The sequence below is a fragment of the Canis lupus genome, chromosome X (genome assembly GCF_003254725.2).
Source record: "Canis lupus dingo isolate Sandy chromosome X, ASM325472v2, whole genome shotgun sequence".
NCBI lineage: Eukaryota > Metazoa > Chordata > Mammalia > Carnivora > Canidae > Canis > Canis lupus.
In genome coordinates, this window is record NC_064281.1 from 36,633,717 (window position 1) to 36,654,186 (window position 20,470).

The window sequence follows — 20,470 nt, forward strand, 5'->3', positions numbered from 1 at the left end:
ATCTCATACAAATGGATCTAGGATATAGAAAAACAAGCTACATACTCCATAATTTTTTTCATTAGCTTAATCAAGCTAAACAAACCCAACTTGGCCAAATTAGCCTCATGAAATGAGGGAATGAAAAGAGAGCTTAACATTAGCAGCTCTATTAATGTATAGGTTGAGCCGTATAAATTGCCCTTTTCATCATCACAAAACAGTCATATTTTGGCAGTTTCATATGACTCAATCTAATAATTCCCCATGCTAGTAGACTAAAGAAGAAAGACAACTTGATAATCTTAGCAGATTAAGAAATAAAGCTTAGGTTAAACATTAAACTTAGTGGTGAAGCATCATAAGCATTTTCTCTGAAATCAAGAAGGAGACAAACAGCCATTTTTGGCTTCTATTGGGCATTGTATCAATATAAATGGATTGGAAGTATAAATAAAAGACACACATTGCACAATGTATATTTTTCTATGTAAATAACCCAAGAGAATCCACAAATTATGCAAAGATTAATTCAACCATGTGCCTTAAAATGAGATCATCAGGCAAAAACTGAGTTTTTACAAACCAAAAATAAATGACCTACAAAAAAAAGGATGACAAACATAAAAGATCTAAGAGGAAAAAAAACTAACAAAAATACATAATTTTTTTTGAGAAAATGACAAACTCTTTAATGTAGGTCATCTTAATTGCTTGAGATGACCAAAACAAATGGAAAGCTATAGATAATACTACTTGGCATTTTAAAGATATTTATTATGTCCAAGATAATTGATATATTCAATGCCATTCATTTTTTTAAGTAATCTCTACACCCATTGTGGGACTCAAACTTACAATTCTGAGATCAAGAATCAGACGCTCTACCTACTGAGCAAGCCAAGCCAAGGACCCCAGATTCAATGCCATTCAAAGAGAATAGAGAGGTTTCTAAAAAGATTTTTAGTTAGTTATTTTAGAAGAAGAAAGTGAGTGAGCAAGCAGGGGGTGGGGCAGAGGAAGAGGGAAAGAGAATCTCAAGCAGACTCCCCACTGATCACAGAGCCCTACCCCATCCATCCCAGGACGCTGAGATCATGACCTGAGCCGAAATCAAGAGTTGGATGCTTAACCCACTGAGCTATCCATGAGCCCCAAATAGAATGGATAATTTTCATAGAAATTTACAACTTAGTTGTCAAATTTATGTAGAATTTTTAAAAAGAGGCCAAGAAGAGTCAAAACAGTGTTAGGAAGAAATAATTGGAGGACTTGCTGTATCAGATAACATGATTTATTAAAAGTGAAAGTAATTAAGATAACATGGTATTGTTTTGGAAATATACACATAGACCAGTGAAACAAACTGACAAGTGCAGAAATAGCTTCCTTGTATACAGGGACTTGATACATGATGGAAGTGGCAGCACAGGTCAGTGGCACTGTATTAATTTCCTAGGGCTCTTGTAAAAAACTACCACAAACTTGATGGCTTAAAACAACAGAAGACTGGGATGTCTGGGTGGTTCAGTGGTTGAGTGTCTGCCTTCAGCTCTGGGCATGATCCCAGGGTTCTGGGATCAAGTCCCGTATCAGGCTCCCTGCAGGGAGCCTGCTCCTCCCTCTGCTTATGTCTCTGCCTCTCTCTCTGTGCCTCTCATGAATAAATAAATACATCTTTAAAAAAAAGAAAAAAACCAGAAGATTAATCTCACAGTTCTGGAGACCAGCAGTTTGAAATCAAGGTGTTTGGCAGGGCTTTGCTCCCTCTGAAGACTCTGAGAGTCTTTCCTTGCTTCTTCCAGCTTCTGGTGGCTCCAGGTCTTTGGCTTGTGGTAGCATAACGTCAGTCTTTGCTTTCATCTTCACATGGCTTTCCTCTGGCGTGTCTGTATCTTCTCTTCTTGTAAGAAGACCTGTCATTGAATTTAGGGTCCACCAGCTAATCTAGAATGATCTCATCTCCAGATCCTGCACTTAATAACATCTGCAAGGACCTTTTTGCAAAATAAGGTCACATTCTCAGGTACTAGAGGTTAGGACTTGGACATATTTTGGGAGGGGGCACAGTTTAACCCACTACAAGGGGTAAAGGAGAGACAGTTCAATAAATATTGCTAAGGTAATTGGTGTTCATGTAGAAGAAAACCTGTATTCCTAAATCACACCATATCCAAACCAAACCTCTATGTGGCTAAAACACCCAAATGTGAAAAGGTGAATTTTAAATTGGGAAGAAAATATGTAGAATTTTCTTATGATCCGTGTAGAAAATGAATTTTCAAAAAAGGTCCCCAAAACACAGGCATAATGGAAAAAATTGGTAAATTCTATTACATCGAAATTTAAAATTCCTATATATCAAAGCTGCCATAAATAATAAAAACACAAGTCACATTAGGAGAATATATTTTTAATGCACCTGACTGATAATATGTAAAAAAACAAAATGGAAACAAAACAAAAGAAAATTTTTAAAAAATTAAAAATGGGCAAAGGTATGAATAGGCAGTTCAGAAGAGAAAACCCAAACGGCCAATAAACCTATGAAAATATTCTCCGATTCACTATCAATTTGAGAAATGAAATTCTAAGGAGGAATGAGATTCCATTTTATAAATAATGGGCTTGTAAAAGTTGAAAAGGCTGAGATACCAACACTGGGTAGTATAAATTGGTATAACCACTTTGCAGAGAAAATTGGCACTGTCTAGTAAACCTGAAAGTACATATACTTAGAGTCCAGAAATTCCCCTGGAGACATATACATTGCAGCTTTGGGTCATTAGAAAGAGGATGAATAATTTGTAGTATATTCATGCAATGCAATACTCTACAACAGTTGAAATCAATGAGTTAGTGGTATCTACATCAACCTGGATGAGTCATTTAAATACGTTTAAGAAAAAAAAGCAAATTTCAGAAGCATAGATGCAGGGTGATACCGTTTATATGGAGTTTTAGAAAAATCAATGGTATATATTGTGTAGGGATACCAACATTTGTAGCAACAGCATGAACGTCTCATGAGAATGCTCATCAAACTCTGGAGAGTGGTTCCTCTGGTGGAGGTGGCAGAGAGAAGGAAACTGAATAAGGAAAGGTGACATATAGGGTATAAATTTTATTTGCCATGTTTTAATTAGGCTAGCTCATGAGTATATGAGTATTCATTATATTATTTCCTAGACTTTGTATTTGTGAAATCTTTCAAAATCTTTCATAATTTCAAAAGAGCAAGGTAAGGAATGATTGAATTGTTATAAGGAAGATATTGTTCTAATGACTTGAGTCTTCTCAGATTTAAAATATGAGGAATATGTAACCAAAATTATAGCAAGATGGATTTATATATAAGAAAGAATGAGTGAAAAAATGAACATGAGGAGTCTTAGGCCTGGGGCCCCATTTTGATTCTCTCATCAATTAGCTCTGGTACCATGGCCAAAACTTTTCACTCCCCCCAAACCTTTGGATTGGATTGGGTAATGGTTGAATTGGATAATGGTTTTGATCCAAAATAGGTAAAATGCCTTATGTTTGCAAAATTTACAAAAACATGGCCATATGAACTTACAAATTAGAGGGCTGCATTGGACTAGGTAGGCAAAAGCTAGACCTCTTTTGATTAATGTTCCAGAATAGTATGATTCTTTTTTTGTATATTTTTTTATTGGAGTTCGATTTGCCAACATATAGCATAGCACCCAGTGCTCATCTTGTCAAGTGCCCCCCTCAGTGCCTGTCACCCAGTCACTCCAACCCCCCGCCCACCTCCCCTTCCACTATTCCTTGTTCGTTTCCCAGAGTTAGGAGTCTCTCATGTTCTCTTACTCTCGCTGATATTTCCCACTAATTTTCTCTCCTTTTCCTTTTATTCCCTTTCACTATTTTTTATATTCCCCAAATGAATGAGACCATATAATAATGTTTGTCCTTTGTCCTTCTCCGATTGACTTACTCACTCAACATAATACCCTCCATTAGAAATGACAAATACCCACCATTTGCTTCAATGTGGACAGAATACTATGATTCTTTGACATTAAGGCTGTGGCGGGGAGAAATTCCAACAGTTGGATAATTTTGGGACTATCTAGTGAAAATGCACATACCCTAGAATCCAGCAATTCCTCTGGAGACATGAATAAAAATGTTTACTGCAGCTTTGAAAGAAACTAAAGAAGAAATAGGAATATGGCAAAGATATTCTTCTAGTACAGACATTAAATGATCAAAGGCTGGACAAGAGAAATTGAGAAGGATTTTGTGTGTGATGTTTCTCATCTTGCCAATCATGTTACATCTCAAATAACATTTGTACTGACACTTTGCAAACTGTGTAAAACAAGATGCTATAGAATAAGCATTAACTACAAATGCCTTTGAAGGATAGACCTGGGAGGTTGGCCGGGTGGCTCTGGCTGATTCCTAAGGATCCTCAAAGAGTGACATTCATCATAGCAGGCCAGACACTGCTTCTTGGTCAGTGGAAAATTCTTCTAATCATTAAATGTGTAAAACTGAAGCTGAAGATTATTATCAATGCCTAATCATAAATGGAAGTTTTCTTCTTGAAAGATATTTTCTCTGAATCTAACAATCCTAAAAGTAAATAAATGGAAATAAATGACATTATTAAATTATAAGCTAAAACTTTTAATAATAAAAAAGTTTTGAACAGCCTTTTGAAGGAACTGAATTATCTTTCTATTGTCTCTGTTGAAATGATACTACAAAATAATTATCACATGAAAAGGCAATCAAAAAGTATGTACCAAAAATGTGGGATAAATATTACAGAGGTGGGTCAGGCTTTCAACTGGTAAAAACATATTATCTTTTTATTTTTTTTATTTATGACATTTTTCAGCTTTTTAAAATATGTACTCTGTTGTGATTTTTCTCATTCTAAATAAATGTTTACCTTCATGTGTAAATTTTTATTCTTAATTTTTGATTCTCTTCTTGAAAGGTGATCCCCCAAATTGCATCAGCTTCAGATGCCACAAAGCCCAATTTCAAGAGATCCTAAAATCCTAAATGCCAATTTACCACATACATTACGGATCCTAACTGTGTCAGGAATTATGATACTTGAAGTCCTTATGCCTAACCTGTTAGACACCTTGTATCAGACTTAATAGAATTATAATCATTATTTGAAAATGAACACAATCTGTTATAAGAATCAGAGTAGTTGAAATCCATATAACTTGCTTAAGAATCTATGTTGGTAAAGCTGAGTAGACATAGTAATTATAAAAATTATAATATATCTAACTTCTGTTGAGCACATCCTATGTGCCAAACTCATAGTGTACCCTTTATATCTATTCCAGGTTAGTCATCACATTAGCTTTATTAAAGTAGTTGTCATGTAAATAAGGGCAGATGCCCAGACAACACAAATGTTAAATCTCGCTGGGACAAGGATTGTTGGAAGGGATTCTCCTGGAACCAGGATCAGTAGCAAGTGTGCTGGTCCTCTCTTGCTTATTCATTCTAGGGAAGTGCATGGTGACTTAAGAGTCAAACATCCAATTCCAGGGAAGGTATCCTGACTCTTGGCTGTAGAGCTTTTAGGCTTCATGATTAAGTGTGAAGGCTTGGTAATGTGTCAACTTGACCAGGTTAAACTACTTTTCCCAGAATTCCTTTCTTGTATATTTCCAGTTAGAGTGAGCCACAATATAGATTCTGGAGAGACTTGGAGGACTGGAACTGAGGCAACCACCATTTTGTAGCATACACCCATGATACAACCACTACACCTTGATCTCAGTGGTTGCTGATCTACTTACTTACACTCATTGGCAGGAAGCATCAGCTGGGCTAAGCGTGTTTTTAGCTTTTAGACAAAGGGCCCTGCTTTCTCCAGGATAGCCTGCTGTCAAAAGCAAGAATAGGTATGAATTTTAGTCTTTCCTTGTCAGTTTCTCACTTATACTCATGGAGTTCCATCCTGATTACGTTCTTTCCTTCCTGACTGCCTGCACTGGGACTTCAAGATCCAGTATCAGACATGGAGACAGTCTTATAGAGACTGTTTAACCAGTTCCCACACTCATGTAAGCAAATCTTCTATAATAAATTCATATCTCTATTCCTATTATCTATCATCTATCTATCTCCTACTTGTTTTGCTTTTCGGACTGATACAGTTCAAACCACACCCCCCCCTCCCTTTGACATGGCAAAGTAACGCTAAGATTCACCACTTCACTCTTTGGTTACAGAAGTGTTTGTCCTTTACCTGCAATTGAGCAGTGTTTATTGTGCTCATTACTGGGTCATAGCTGGTTTTCAGGGAGTTTTGGTAAATGCTAACTTCTTTTCTGAGAAGCCAATTTTCAGGGAATTAGTCTGAGACAAATGTGGCAAATTATATTTTCCAAAAAATGGCTGTACTAATATATACCACATTCCATGTGCTCTTCTAACCATGCAACATTGCTACTCTATTTAGAGATGTGAGTTCCCTCCCCTTCAACCTGAAAAAAAGTTTGTAATTTCCTTCACTAACAGAATGAAGCAGAAGCGATACTGTGTGATTTCCAAAGCTGGATTATAAAAGACAATATAGTTTCCATCTAGTTATCTCTCTTACACTCTCAGGACACTGGCTCATGGAACCCAGCCACCATTCTATAAGGAAGTCTATACTAGCCCATACAGGGAGACCATATGAAGCAATCCATGTGGAGAGAAGCTTAAATTCTCAACCTATATCCAGCATTAACCACCAGACACATGACTGAGTAGAAATTTCCAGCCTGCAGCTTTTAAATCTTCTAGATGAGGTTTCAGACATAGAATAGAATGGAACAGAGACAAGCTGTCCCCACAAAACCTTCCCTAAATTAAATATTCATGAGCAGAATAAATATTGTTGTTTTTTTCAGCACGAAATTTTAGAGTAACTTGTTATTTGGTATTTGTAATTGGAAAAGATAAGTTAACCTTGTGTAATAGCTATCTGCTGCTGCATAACAAATTACTCCAAAATTTACTGATTTAAAAGCATATCTAGTATCTCATGCAATTTCTGAGGGTCGAGAATTCAGGAGTTGCATAGCTTGGTGGCTCTGGCTCAAGGTTTCCTCTGACACTGCAGTCAAGATGTTGGTTAGAGCTGTAGTCATTTGAAGTTTTGACTAGGCTAAGTGATCATCTTCCAAGATGGCACTCTCACATGGATATTGGCAGGAAGCCTTAGTTCCTTCCTAGATGTTGGCAATAGGCCTCAGCTTCTTGCCATGTGGACCTCTCACTGAGGTCCCTGAATGTCCTCATGATATGACAGTTGCTTTCTACTGCAATGGGTGATTTGAGAGAGAGAGTAAGAATGAAGTCAAAATGCCTCTTATGATCTAGTCTGAGAAGTTTCACACTATTATTTCAACCACATGCTATTTGTTAGAGTCATCAAGTACAGCCCACACTCAAGAGGAAGACATTTAGGCTCCACCCTTTGCAGGGAGACTGTCCAAAAACTTGTGGATATATTAGAAAACCACTACACCTTGATCTCAGTGGTAACCTCTATGCCTCCTTCTCCTGCTCTGTCAGCATCCCATCCTCTTTCAACGAAAGGGGGATGTGAGGTACTCATGCCATCTTCCTAGGAAACACTGGAAATAGTTTGGAAGGGTACAGATTGTGTCATCTAATGCAGTTTGGGAAAGGCCATTTGTAAGAAGAGCCCAGGGGGTATGCACTGTCTAATCTGGAAAGTGTAATAAGGCTGGCACCTGCAGCTGCTGTGCAGAGGAGGTTGAGAAAATTTTAACCAGAATTTGCAGTACTGTTCTTGAATCTCTTCCAATGACTGGGGAACCCATGTCATCCTGGAGGAAGAAATGAGCTCACCTGCACTGTTGCTCAGCCTTGGGTGTTCTGGGATCCACTGTTGATCATTTCATTGGTAGAGCTTGGGTGTTTTAATTCAGTGGAGAAAGCAAGAGGCTGGGAGCTACCAGTAGTAAAGTAACATGTTAAAAGAAACTTGAATGGCCTCCATTCTCAACTTCCCAACATCTCCACTACACCTGGGACTGGAAGAGGTGGAAGAGCCATTAACAGATTAAATTAAAACAACACTTCTTTGAGAGCAGGATTATGTGGGTGACCACTCTCCTGGAGTGCAAGACAGCTCAGGGGCACTGTCCCCCAAAACTCCTTTAACTACTGATGTTTTGACAGATTTCCTTGAACACCTAGAATTTAAAAAGAGAGAGAATAGAAGAATCTCACTCTCCAGCTTTCCCTTTCAGGCTTTCAACGTGTCTAATGTTTGTTTCAACTGTAATCTTTTGTCTCAGGCAACAGTGGATTGTTCATTTGCCTTTTGATGTTTTAAAGGAATACCCTCTATGTAGCCTCTTTGTAGCCTCAGAAAGTACTGACTCAGGCTAAACAAAGGCAAACATCTTGTGTCAGTACTTGAGTTGGTCACCCTACAGGTCAAACTAGACAGTTCTTTTTTCTTTCCTTTTTTAAAGATTATTTATTTATTTATTCATGAGGGACACAGAGAGAGAGGCAGAGACATAGGCAGAGGGAGAAGCAGGCTCCCCATAGGGAGCCTGATGTGAGACTCAATCCTAGAACCCTGGGATCATGCTCTGAGTCAAAGGCAGATGCTCAACCACTGAGCCACCAATGTGTCCCAAACCAGACAGTTTGAAGACAGGGTCTGCTGTCTTCTCCTGTAATAAGAGCCCAGAGTTCTCTACTGGGAATGTAGGCTGATGTCTTCAAGACTCACCAAGCCAGGTAGGGTGTGGGGCAAGGGCAAGTAAAAACATTGCAAAGCTCTCCTAACCATTTTACAATGGCTTCTTTCTTGATTCAATATGTACTTGGTTGTTGTAAACCTTTGACTATTTTCCAGAGTTCCTACAATGTTAATTCTGATAGCTTTTGCTCGTCTTTTAAGTGTTTCTGTGGAGGGGCAGGCTCTTTGAACTACCTGCTCTTCCATTGTTTAAAAAAGATTTTACTTATTTATTCATAAGAGACACAGAGAGAGAGGCAGAGACATAGGCAAGGGGAGAAGCTCCCCAAGGGGAGCTCAATGCAGGAGTCCATCCCAGGACCCGGGGATCATACGTTGAGCTGAAGGCAGATGCTCAACCACTGAGCCACCCAGGCATTCCCTGCTCTTCCATTTTTGCTGACATGTCCCCTTCACAATTTGGTTTTTATTCAGCTGTTTTTAAAAAAGATTTATTTGCTTATTTAGAGAGAGAGAGAGAAAGCATGCTCAGTGGGAGAGGCAGAAGGAGAGAATCACGAGCAGAGCCCAAACTAAGTGGGGAGCCCAATGTAGGGCTCCATCTCAATGGCCCTGAGATCCTGACCTGAGCTAAAACCAAGAGTCAGATGCTTAACCAACTGAGCCACCCTGGTGCCCCTCAGGCATTTTTTTAAATTAAATACTTGCTATTCACCAGGCTATGTGTTCAATTTTTACTTAACCCTCACAGTAATTATATGAAGACAGCACCATTGTCTCCATTTCCCGAAAGAAGAAATATAGACTCAGAATTGTCCAAGGTGATACAGATAGAAAGAGATACAATGAGCTTGAACTCAGATCTCTTTGATTTCTAACCTTAGGCTTTTAGCCACCAAGTTAAAACAATATGTTAAAATAAGCAGACAGCTATAATCAAAGGCATTAGCTGATCTGATTCTAAAGACAATTTTATGCTCAAGGTTTAATTATAGTTTGCTTATATGAAAGATTTCATTTTTTATTATTCGCACTTTGCATCTAAATGGTGTAACTGTGCGTGAAGGGTCTCAACAGAAATAAGAGAAAGAAAAATATATCCCGGATGATGCATCAATAGTCATGCAAAGTGGATGAACAGGCTTTGATTATTGTCTATGATAGTTTGTAATCTCTTTCTTTTTATGTATGTATGTATGTATGTATGTATGTATTTTAGAGAGAGACAGCACACATGCTAGTGGGAGGAAGAGCAGAGGAAGAAGGAAAAGCAGACTCCATGTTGGGCATGGAGCCCAAAAAGGGGCCCAGTCTCACCACCTTGAGATCATTGAGAATTGGACACTCAACTGACTGAGCCATCCAGGTGCCTCATCTCTTTCTTTTTAGATCTAAGCTACAAGGATGGCCAAAGTCAATGGAAAAGGGCTAAGGGATCATGCTTGGATAATTGACATATGATTATCCTCTTCTTGTTCCTCATTCTTTAGATGGAACATTATTTGGGAAATGCAAGGGCTCTGAATCCAGATTCCTTGAGTTCAAATTCTGCCTGTGTTATTGACCACCTCTGTGACCTTGGACAAAATTATTTAATCTGTCTGTACTTCATATTCCTTACTGTGAGGCATGTGGATAATAATGATACATACATCATAGTGTGCTTGAAGATTAGATGAGCTGGTAAGGTGAAAAGCATTAAGAACTGTGCCTGACATAAAGTAATCATTTAAAAAGCCTGGTTGTTGTTATTATTATTATAAAACTAAGCAGAAAAAAAAGTAAAAACCCATTTTTTTCCATTAAGAATTTAATGGTCATACTTCATTATCACTTCCCTTTGCCCACTTACTTATCCTGGTGGATCCCGATGGGGCACATGTTACTTCAGAGGCTTCTCTTGTTTTGCATTTGACCTTGTTAGGGTGACCATAAATCAAAGGAGGAAAAAGAAAATTGAATGTGTTTCCTATCAGGCCTCTTCCTGACAACTTCTTCAATTCTCCTTGATCTCAAAGAGGATGAAAATGTACAGACAGGCAATTTTTTTCATAACTGAAATTGTACAGACAGCTCTACAACTTGTACTGAAAGTTCCATTTTCATTTACCAATTCTTTCCTTCTTTCTAATTTTAAGTTACAAAAAATCCTGGATAATATTAATCTCAACAAACTTTTATTAATAGTGTTACCTCTGGTATACCATGATGATGAAGCTGAAGTATAAATAGAATTTTTTTTAAAGATTCCTCTTTGAAAGTGATTTTGGGATCCCATGGACATGAAGATTTATATTATTTTTCCTCCATGATATATAATAAGAATGATCTTGGCAAGAGTAACACAGTCCCATAGAATCACATAAGAATTCCTTGCATGTGCTGACTACTGTTTCTGAGTCTTTGGTGATTTTTCTGGGAACCATCTAGAAATGGTGTAAAACACAACACTGAGACTTTTACTATAGTAAAATTTTAGTAAATTTTTACTATAGTAAAAATTTTAAAGCCAATCAAAACAAAAGGAGACAAAATATGCAGATTGATGCAATAACTCTTTGCATTGTTATCTTTACTATTTTTAATTTTTGAAAGGGTTGGGTTTATTGCCAAAATAATTCCAAACACTAGAATCCCATTAGTTGTTAAGAACCATTTAGGTGGGAAGTTGTCAATTTGTAAACTAATTTTGGACTTCTAAGAGGAAAAATAAACCTAATTATTTTAAGGGGCCACAAGCCTCTCTTATACTCCTAAATATAATTATGCCACAACAAACATAGAATACACTGCCCAAAGTGCAACTTTAAGATAAGACTAAACAAGAATTTTTAGGCCCTAAGGAAAATATTTATGAACAGTCTAAAAGAGGAATAATGGTAATTTATAAGGTAGATTGGGAAATGAGATTCAAAGGAATATTATGTTCAAACACTATATTATAGTTAGAGCGTCCCTGAAGCTTATAAACAAAAAATATGAAATTAGAAAGCTAGTTCTTAGTAGTTGAAAGATGTGGTAATTATCGTGGTTGTGGTTAAGGGTACAGGTAATTCATTTTAAGTAACACACCACTGTATTTCCCTTCCTAAAATCTCAGAGAAAAGCAATTTCAGTAAGATGGAAAACACCAAACTGAAAAAGTGGTTGATTTGGCTTTTTTCATCACTTCATAGACCAAATAAAAAAGACTGTAAAACCGATTGCCCTGATTGTAAAGAAATGTATTGACTAGGAAAAATGAATTGTCTCAAAGTTATTTCAGAAGCAAATGATAAAATTGATGGGGTATTTTTCTTAATTCTTTTTCATTTGAGAATGGAGAGCCTATATTACTCAGATTTAAAAACAAAAGCACAAAAGAGAGAATTCAAGAATCACAACTGGACTGCCTTTATAGTGCAGGGAAACATTTCTAGGAGGTCTGATAGAATCCGGGTGGGTCATTGAAGACAGAAGACCTAGGGTAAGATACTTGGGATATCTGTGTCCTGTGTGTCCTTTTGTCTTGGAGAGTGAGAGATGCCATATGTTCAGTGGTGGGAAGACCTATAGCTTTCCTAACTCTGGCTTGCTGCTTTGTGTTAGCAAAAAGCTTTTTGGAGTCATGGCTACAAGATTTGACACTCCTATTAAGAATTTCAGAAGTAAGTATGCCACCTAGGTGGCATAGTCAGTTAAGTATCTGACTCTTGGTTCCTGCTCAGGTCATGCATGATTCCAAGGTTGTGAGATAGAGTGCAGTCTGCTTGAGATTCTCCCTCTCTTCTGCTGTTCCCCATTGTGTGCATGCACACACACACACTCTCTCTCAAATAAATAAATAAATAATCTTTAAAAAAAAGAATTTCAGAAGTAAGAAACTTCCCATAATGTTAGACTAGGAGAAAAAAATTACCAATGGATGGTAAAAAAAATCTGGCCCTTTTTTGAAGACATCATAAATTCAGGAGATGAGAAGTACTGCCTTAATATGGCCTTACATTGATCCATTTGCAGGGGGAGCCACGTGTTAATGAAGGCCACCCAAAAAGTTGACTGTGGGGGATCAGCCCTCTAGTGCATGTTCACATTTGTTGGGCTGACCTCTGCAGCTGCCCCTGCCTGCTCCTGCCACCTCTCTGACAGGCCCAGTGTAGCAACCTCCTCCTGGGTTTTTCAGGGGCAGACACTGCAACAAAGTTTGAGGTACCCCATGTTTACAAATATACACCAATATCTGGGAAAGGAAAGGAAGAGGAAGTAGGATAGGGCAGAGGAAGAAGACAGAGTTTGATGCAGACCAAACAAAGGCTCAATCAACCCAGTGGGAGCTCCAGAGTGGATTTTGCTCATCAGAGTTGTCAAGCCTCTGGCCTTTCTATCTTACCTAGCATGACCTTGGGCATGACCCCTGGCATGAACTCTGGCAAATGGGTCTCTGTTGCCCTGGTAGATCCTGGAGGAGCTGAGAGTTGGGGCAAGTCCTTCCCTGGAAGGGGCTCTGGGTAACCCTTCTCTGTGTCTATCACACCCATCCTCCAGCCATACTTGAATTTGCCAATTTCTCAAAAACTCATATAGTGTTTGCCTGCCTCTTATCTTTGTGTCTGCTTTTTCCTGTTCCTGAAACACTCCCCTTCCCCACTATACACCTAGTTACTTCTCATAGCATGTCTCATTGTTTATAATCTATACTATTTAGTGGACTAGATTATTTGACTATTCTGCATAATTATTTATATATTACTTATACCCCCTATTATATATAAGCTCCATGACAGTAGGATTGTGTATAGTTTATCTTCAGAGACCAGTGGAGTGCCTAGCATATAGTAAATACTCCTTAACCATTTGCTGAATGAATAAATCAATGTACTATTGAAAAGGTGACTGGGGTACCTGGGTGGCTCAGTTGGTTAAGCATCTGCCTTCTGCTCAGGTCATGATCCCGAGGTCCTGGGATCGAGCCCACATCAGGGTCCCTGCTGAGCGGGGAACCTGCTTCTCCCTCTCCCTCTGCCCCTCCCTCTGCTTGTGCTCTCTCATAATCTCTCTCTCTAATAAATCAATAAAATATTTTTTAAAAATTGAAAAGGCGACCTGGAAGCCCTGAGGTCTTACTGAAAGAAGTATCAGGAGGTGGGAGAAGGCTATTGGTGAAAAGATGAGACCACATTCAACTAGTACATAGAGCTGGCTCTTCAACAATAAAATATAGGTTCTCCTTTCAGGAATTAAAAATGCAAATCTTTCGATTTTTTAAAAAATCACCATCTTCCTAATGTCATTGAACTGAACACCTTCTTAGGAGCTGGTAAGTCATTCTTATGGCAAAATATCCTGTTCGGAATTCTTCTTCCCTAGCACTACACCTCATTGGAAGTTTTGTCCCAATTTATGACATTGTGACTATCAGAAAACTCAACAATTCTCCTTTCAGGAGCTTCTATAGATAAAGAGGTCTAATGCCCATAGTCTGACGAGCTCTGAAATGAATCAGATTTAGGTGCTTATATAGCTGCTCCACCCCACAGGGTCAGAAGGATCTTAGACCTGTCACCAAGACCCTACACCTATGAGGCCCAGCATGGCAGTTCATTAAGACCTGTCCCATGCATAGGCAGCATAGAAACATGTACAGTTACCAGCAGCCCAATATATGCTGGGTGTGGTAGAGTTTCCATATGGGATTTCTTTCCTGCCATTACTAAAGGAACACAAGGTTTCCAAATCTGGAATCTTCAGAAAAATTAGCTGAGAAATCAGGAAAGTGAGAACATGTATTATAATATAATTCCCCTGCAAGAATTTGAGCTTAGCAATCACCAAAGAGATATCACTGTTCTGAAGGAATCCACTGTCATCAAATGGAAAGCAAGAGCAGGAAACGCTGACACACTGGGTAGGAGGTTTAGGTCTACATTTTCTGGGCAGAACCATGTTGAACAGTGATCATGATCTCTTCAGTCCTGCTTATAGCCATTGTCACTGAATAAGTGTGTATTTGTGGCCCTATCGGCTGCCAGGGGTGAGTCATGCTTGCAAATCAAAGATATATCAGGCAGCTGATACACACAGTATACTTTAAGCAAATCCTATGAGTTATGGTTTAAGAAATAAGTTTTGAGAGCAAAATAAGTCCTTAATGTGGCAGTTTTGACATGTGATTTTATGTAGTACTGCTAACCTTGTTGAGAGATACAAATGTTATTTGAACACTACCCGATAATGTTAAGCTGGCATTTCTCAGTTCGAATATCTGCGGTTGGCTACATTTCTTTGTGAATGTTATAAAACTTAATATTTCTTATCGATTGATTTTGTTTCAGATATGAGCAATCATGAGGAAAGAGCATGAGGAATGTTGGAAGTATTTTAAATAGCTCCCTTTGGGTTAGATTTTTAGCCTATGGGCCAAATCCCACCCACCATCTGTTTTTGTACGTAAAGTTTTATTGAAGCACAGTTCTGTTGATCACTCATTTACACATTGTCTATGACTAGTTTCATCCCACAACTGCAGAGTTGAGCAGTTGTATTGCAGACTGTATGGCTCACAAAGCCTAAAATATTTACTACCTGGCCCTTTGTTGAAAATGTTTTCTGAGCCATAGGTTAGGCCAGTGGAGCCTCTGGAATTCCATCAGAGCTCAGCTCTGGCAACAATGGCATCTCTCCTGGCCTATTGCTCCCAGCAGGAGACTTCCAAGTTTATATCTCTCTTGAGCTGAAGGTCCAAGGATGATAATGGCTTCCTGCTAGTGCTAGTCTCTTGGTGACTCAATGTCCCTTGTTTGCTTTCTTAATTCTCACAGTTTTATAAGTAGACCTTAATAAAAGTCTTTTCATTTGAACCATCTGAGGTGAATTTTTCCTGCCTGGATCTGACTAATGCAACATGACTCCATGCCTCCCTTTGGCCACGTATTTGAACAGACCACACCAGCAAGAGACACCAGTTTACACTAAGTGTCTGCTGCACTGCCAGGGGTAAGGTGATTTACTTATTGGCTGATGGAGACCAATAGTCTTCACTGTTGAGTTAATATCCCCGGTCCTGGACTTTGCCTTTAAGAATAGCTTATCCCTCTCCACTGTTGAACCATCATCCTTAAAGTCCCAGCATGCCTGGTGACTGAGTTTTATACAAATTATACAAGAAGCCTATAAATCTTCTTATCCCCCTTTCTAGTAAAATATGATGAGTTTAGGAAATCTCCATGAGTTAAGCTTGTTTTAATTTCTTTCCTGGTGTCCAGATCAATTTCTTCTGAAAGGAAAGTTGAAATAGTTTTTTCTTTCAAGTTTATACTATCAGAAGTACAAGTGAATCTCTGTCTAGATTTGTAGGGTTTTGGTTGGGATGAGGATGCTATGACATCAGCTCTAAATATGGATTTTTACAGTTTTTATTTGATGAGGTGACTTACAAATTTCCTGTCTCACTACACAAGTAATCTGTGTTTGCTGGCATTTCTTTTTCTGAAAATTATTGAGGAAACTATTTTATTTTTTGCAATGTTGACTACAACCCAGGTTGCTCCAAAATTTTCCCAAGAATAAAAATATAATTTTCACATTTTCAATTACACTTGCCATCTGAAGTATTAACTACAGAACATAAATTTGATCAAGGGAGGTTATGGAAGAGCTAACATTTCATAATGAGAATTCCCAAAGCATGAAAATCATATATGGTGCTGTTGACTTCAATAATTTTGCTTCCCATCTTTCTCTTGGCTCTCTTTTGGATTATTTAAAATTTCTTATATGGGGTGCCTGGTGGCTCAGTTGGTTAAGCATCTGCCTTTGGCTCAAGTCATGATCCCAGAGTCTTAGGATTGTGCCTGAGTCAGGCTCTCTGCTCAGCAGAGAGCCTGTTTCTCCCTCTTCCTCTGCCTACTTGTGCTCTCTCTCGGTCAAATAATTAAAATCTTTTTTTAAAAAAGTAAAATTTCTTATATGATAACTTGTTAAATTAAACCCTGCACTTACATTCAAGGAATGTTATGTAAAAAGTTTAGGAATGTAAGCACTGCATCTACAGTATCTGTGGTTGTTAAATTGTTACTTATGAGAATAACATCCTGAGGATAGTAAGCACCAAGCAAACTTAATAACTAATGTTTCCTTAGCTCTTTAGGTTACAAAGCATTTTTCATGCATTGTCTCATTGATCTTCACAATAGCCTTGTAAGGTAAATATTATTTATTCTTAGTTTACAAATGAGGAAACTGCGGCTCATTTTTTTGCTCAATGTAATATACCTGGCAAATTTTCATATTGTTATCAGGCTCAAGTCCGGTGTGGAATTGTAGGGTTGACTGGTGGGACCTCCAACAGGAAGAATGGAAGGTTGGCAAACTGAACCAGCTACAGAGAATAGCCCCAGCAAAAACACCTGGGCAGGCTGATGCCAGAAACTACCAGGAAGAGCAAGTTTGGGCATGGTTTGGGCAATCATTGGCATCAGGCAGAGACTACTGTAGCAGGTAAATCTCAGCCGTGGACATAGACACTGGAGTTATTCTGGAATGTTCAGAGAGAATTCCAGGTAGGAACTAAGTGCCATGAACTGGGCCAACAAGGAGGGCAGGGAAATGCTTATCAGTGCTGTTAATTCTGGGTTTCACCCATGGGCTTACTGAAACTCCTGCTATATATCCTACCACCATGCTATTGACTGAATTTCTTGGTGGGCACTTTTAGTGGCAGGGACAGGGACAATGAGGGTAGGAGACATGAGGCAGAGGCTGAGCCTGGAGGGGCAATTCTTAATCCTTCTCTTTCAGAGCCTACATGCTTTCCACTGTACCTCCCTACCTGTCATGGATGGGACAGGGCAGAAAATGAAGAGGTAAAGAGACAAAAGTCAGGTGACCAACTGGTGAATAAACAGATGGGCCTAATCAGAAAAAGCTTCAAGGTGCAAGCGAGTTTTAAGCTTATTCTCAAAGGAAACACAACATATAGGGCCTGTTATCTATTGTGGCCCTTAAGAAAGGTGAATAATAATATTGATTGCACTAAAGCCCAATAGTATATTTTATCATCTTTTCCAGGGAAGGTAGTTTGCTCAACTTTCTTCCAGTCTGTGTTCTCTTCTAAATATCTATTCTTAGTTCCAAAGACCATTTGAAGCAAATTGTGAGCAAATCGTCTCACATTTTCCATGGATATAAACTCTTTAGAGCTGCACTCTTCAATATAGTAGCCATTAGCTATATGGGGCTATTGAGTATGTGGCTACTCTTAACTAAGATGTACCATAAATATAAAACAGATACTGGATTTTGAAGACTTAGTGTGAAAAAATGTAAAATTTCATTAATAATTTTCATACTCATACATGCTGAAATATTATTTTGGATATGATGGATTAAATACAAATATTATTAAAATGAATTCCACTTGTTTCCTTTTCTTTTTCTAGTGCGACTATGAGAACATTTAAAATTACATATTTGGCTAATGTTGTATTTCTATTGGACAGTGCTTCTATAGGGAGAAGCACCAGGTTCCTGAAGGGTTGCTGTCTTTCAACCTTTGCCAGATGATTCTCTTCCCTCTAGGCCAGTTCTAGCAAGTCAAATAATGCAGATTTCATAATTGGAAGGAAGGCTGCAAGTCATTTGGAAATTAGGTGATGAAAATGCAATAGGATCATAACTCCTGCATGACAATTTGCTTTTCTGAGTCTTTCTTATTCCAAATGGAATAGTCCCTGCTCTGTTCTCTCCTCTAGCTAATTTACATCTTATTTTCTTTCTGTCGGAAGTGTCATTTCCTGTGATTGATGAAACCGTCTTGGCTAAGTGTAAAAACAAGACCACCATGTTATTCAAACTGGATTCACTACAAATATTTTCCTCCTCTGGATTGGGAAGAATTCACGTAGTTGCTTGGGAACCCTTTTTAAAAATTGTAATGTTTGGTTACTTTCAGGAATTGTAATCAAGATTACAGAGCAAAAAATATCATTACCCTTTACAAATATGAAAAAATCGAGATACTATCTGGCAGAACAATTTTTCTTTAATCCCAGTCATGTCTATACGTGGCCTCTGAATTTGTCATTTTTTGACTCAAGGGTTTAGGGTTATCTTAATGATGGGTTTCTACACAATTAATTATACTGACTATGCAATAAATTTAATTCACTTGAGTTGATTCAGTTTTTAGAGATTATTTTAACAAGCCTATAGCCATCATTTCATGAACACTTCCAAGTCAATAATAACAATGTTAGAACTTTATAATTATTATCACTTGAAAAAAAGAAAGAGGTCTTAAACAAAAGGAAACAGACCCTTTCTCTTTAAGAAGCAGCTGGGACCAACTATATGGTAATATATACTCCCATGATGTCTTTTTCCTGCTTTGCTTGAGTTTCTTTTTTTTTTTTTTAAAGATTTTATTTATTTATTCATGAGACACACACACACACAGAGAAAGAGAGAGAGAGAGAGAGAGAGGCAGACACACAGGCAGGGGGAGAAGCAGGCTCCATGCAGGGAGCCTGATGCGGGACTCGATCCCGGGACCCCAGGATCACACCCTGGGCCGAAGGTGGTGCTAAACCGCTGAGCCACCTGGGCTGCCCTTGAGTTTCTTTTTAAAGTGTCTTTATCGAATTTATTAAAATATCAGTAGCTCAGACTTGCTTATTATTTTGCATTACTATTTTAAGCTACATAGAGTAAAATGCACTATTGGAGTTTTAACACATGCGTAGATTTTTGTAACCACCACTAATAGGATACAGAACAATTCAGTATCCCCGCAAATTCCCTCCTGCTACCCCTTTGCAGTCAAACGCTTGTCCTACCTATGATCTCTCGCAACCACACTGATGGATTCTCCGTCTCTGTAATTTTTGCCTTTTAAAGAATGTCGTATTAATGGAATCATATAGTATATAACCTTTTGAGACTGGTGTCTTTAATTAGCACCATGTATTTGAGATTCATTTACATTGTTGCAGCTATCAATAGTTTCTTCCTTTTACTTACCCACTACTTACCCACTACAACACCAGGTTTATCTATTCACATAATCAGGCATGTTTGGGTTGTTTCCAGATTTTCACAGCTACAAATCACGCTGCTATAAATTTCATGTGCAGGTTTTTGTGTGAATGTAAGTTTCATTTCTGTAGGGTAAATACTTAGGAGTGGGACTTCTGGGTCATATGTGTGTGTTTAAATTTATAGGAAATCACCAAACTCCTTTTCAGAGTGGCTGTACTGTTTTTGCATTCCAACCAGCAACATCTGAGAATTGCAGTTACTTTGCAGCCTCACTGGCACTAGATAATATCAGTATTTTTTAATTTTAGCCATTCTAAGAGGGGTATAATGGTATTGCATTGTAGTTTTAATTTGCATAGCCTTAATGATTAAGAATGTGGAGCATCTTTTCCTGTGTTTAGTTGCTATTTATATACCTTCTTTGGTAAAATATCTACTGAAATCTTTTGCCCAGTTTTTAAAATTGTTTTATCTTCTCAGATTTTTGAGATATGTCTTTTGTCAGATATATGACTTTCAAATATTTCTCTCAGTCTGTGGCTTTTCTTTTCATTTACACTGTCCTTAACAGAGCGAAAATTTTACATTTGGAAGCTGTCTACTTTTCCAATTTTTTTTCTGTCCTGTGACTTTGTTATGCTTGCTTATTACCTCCAGGAAACTTTTTGTAGTTTTTTGGGGGGTTTTATACATAGATAATCAAATCATATGAAAAAAAAAATCCTTCGTTCCAATCTA